Raw genomic sequence first — 2,967 nt, 5'->3', positions numbered from 1 at the left:
GTAGTGAGTATCTGCGGGCCTGCTTTTCGCCCTGCCCAGCTCCCGCATGGTTAGATTAACACGCGAAATAACATCACACAAATTGTATTCTTTTAAATACTGCCTGGCCCATTATTTTCAGCCTCTTACTCACATCTTCTCTAACTCATATCTAATAATCTGTGTAGCACCACAAAGTGGTGTCTTACCGGGAAAGATTCTAGCATACGTCCATCTTGGGCTGGAGCTTCATCGCTGTCTGGCATCTCTCTCAGGAGAGGCATAGCAGTCTGCCTAACTTAAGAGAGGCGTGGCATCTGACTGATCCTTCTACCTCACTTCCTCTTCCTGTTCTGTCTACTCCACCCACCTAAGGGCCGGTCTATCAGATGGGCCAGGCAGTTTCTTTATTAATTATCCAATGAAATCATCAGATAGATAGAAGACACACCTACATCAATGTTCTCCACAGAGTTTTTAACAGAATTCTTGTTCTGGTACTGTTTTATTCTCAGTTGGACTATGAGGCACCAACTGAAGTTCACAGTCATTTTACTTGAGAGCAGCCAAATCATAACATATCACCAGGAATTTGTGAAGCAATTGAAACACTTCAACAAAGTCTTTCAGGTAAAAGCATAGCCTTCTGTAATAACAGCCCTTTAGAAGGTCTTGGTATATACTTTCTTTAAAAAAAAACAATTTTTATTGTTTGTGGGGGTAATTTTACATCTTGTGGCCCAATTCTGCTCACCTCCCAGTCCCCCCCCCCCCATAGCAAGCAAACAAACAAAACCATCTTAGATTCTCCCTGTTCCCCACCTCTCCAAAGGCTCTCTATTCGTCCTGGCAGCATTGGGTATGGTGTGTAACGTAGTGTACCCTTTTGTCCAATCAAATGTTCATGGCAACGAGTCATTGGTCTGGCTAAGACTCAGAGCTCGGTTTCAAGAAGCCAGAGTGGAGAGGAGAGAATTGATTGCTGAAGCATGGCCTTTGACATCCACACACCCACCGTGGAAGATGTGCATTTGTAGCCACACACATAAGCCCACACAGGAGTAATAAACAAATGAAACCTTTTTGTGCGGTGTGGTTCTTGGGACTAGAAAGGTGGCTCAGCAGTTAAAGCACTGGCCACTCTTCCAGAGAGTGTGTGTGTCTTTGGTTCCCAGCACCCACATGGCAGCTCACAAGTATGTGTAACTCCAGTGCCAACAGATCTGGCACCCTCTTCCAGCCTCCATGTACACTGCATGCATGAGCATGGTACACACATATACATGCAAGCAAAATATTCATATACATAAAATTAAAATAAATATTAAAAATAAAAGTAGGGTTCTTCTTTAGGTAACTTTTATGATGAGCATCTATCAATTATTTGAAATCATAAGGGACAGAGAAGCATTGAACAAGGAGCCTTGGAGGGCAGAAAACAGGAGATACATAATCATAATAACCTGTGTTAGATCAAGACACATGTCTATCACGTGCCTCAGACATGGTCAGGCACAGAAGTGACACTCAGTTGAAAGAATGCAGGGACCAACTAGTCAGTAAACCAGACTCTGAGGGATTTTTAAGATGCTCTTACAGAAACATTGATATTTAAGGTGGGTTCGCTCTCATTCATTCACTCAAGAGAGAATTTCTTTTCTGCGTGTTAAACATCAGTTTGGGACTTGGCAGAGCTACACAGAGAATGCAAAGATGAAGCAGGTTATTGATCAGCGGTGATGGAGCCACATGCTCGGTGATATGCAGCTATAGGCCTTTGTGTTCTCCTCTCAGCAGGTATGAGCCACTGTAAAGCATGTTTCCTGAGCACAGGAGAAGTCTCTGGCTTTCTCTAGCTTGCAATATACTTCAAATACTCGATAAGCACTCCACCATGTTTGAGTAAATAATAATGGACCGTAGAGGCAGATAACTGTGACATTGGTGATTCTGTGTGAGCATTTACAGTGCTTGGGGCTGATGGAAGAACCATGAGTCCAAGAAGGATGCAGGAAAGTAGCCATTGGGGAAGTAAAAGGACAATGGAGCAACAAGCTTTTCTTCCATCCCCTGGTCAACAACTACCGAAGGGATCAGGAAGCTACCAAGCACTGAGAGAATTATTTATTGACCATCTTAAGTCTCAAGGCCAGCCCTGAGATGATACACACTAAGAGCCTAGGGCGGAGTCTCCAGAGAACCCTCACTCCTGGGGTCCTGTCAATGCAGAGTCTCTCGTAAGAGCACCTGAGAACAGAGCTGTGTGTTCTTGGCACTTCACGTCATCCAGTCAAGCTCCAAACATGTTGAGCCCAGCTCTGTGGTAGGAGCTTGGAATATAATAGGTACTGAGGCACTGTGTCTATCTTTAGAACATCGTGGTGTAGTTGGGTCCTGTGGGCAGATAGATCCAGGCCAGTGGTACGCATGAGAGAAAGGGACTGTGAACATCTCTATCAGTCCAGGGACTCAGAAAATGACTCGGGGCTTAGGCAAAAACAAGCAGACAAGAGAGAGGCAAGAGGATCAGGCTCTGCAAGAGCACCTGCAATGACGAAGGTTCTGGAAGGGACATAAATATTGCAGAAGGGTGAGTTACCCTGGGAAGGAAATGTTGGCAGTGAATGAGCATAGACAGGATGCTCCTATGATTCTGATCTGTCCCTTCAGCCAAGATCCCCACTTCGGGAGTTCTATGAGGATCTGGGCCTTTCTTCCATGAAATCAATGTGTTGCTTAAGTTGGAAGACTCTGGCTGGAAGGCCTATTATGCTCCTGGTTCAGCCTGGTCCTGGCCTACTCAAGAACAGGGGGAGGAGGCCCAGGCTGAGGTCTTGCTGCACACTCAGATGTATTTTTAGCTCCGGCAGAAAATAACAGCAGTGTGCATTTAATAATAATAAAAAGGAAAGACAGAAAAAAGGAAGACTCAAGCCTCAGGAATGATCTAGTGCCAATGTTGGAGCAATCAGGGATGGGATATGTTTC

This window comes from Arvicola amphibius, chromosome 9, assembly GCF_903992535.2.
Source record: "Arvicola amphibius chromosome 9, mArvAmp1.2, whole genome shotgun sequence".
Lineage (NCBI taxonomy): Eukaryota > Metazoa > Chordata > Mammalia > Rodentia > Cricetidae > Arvicola > Arvicola amphibius.
Note: the sequence above shows the minus strand (reverse complement) of the source record.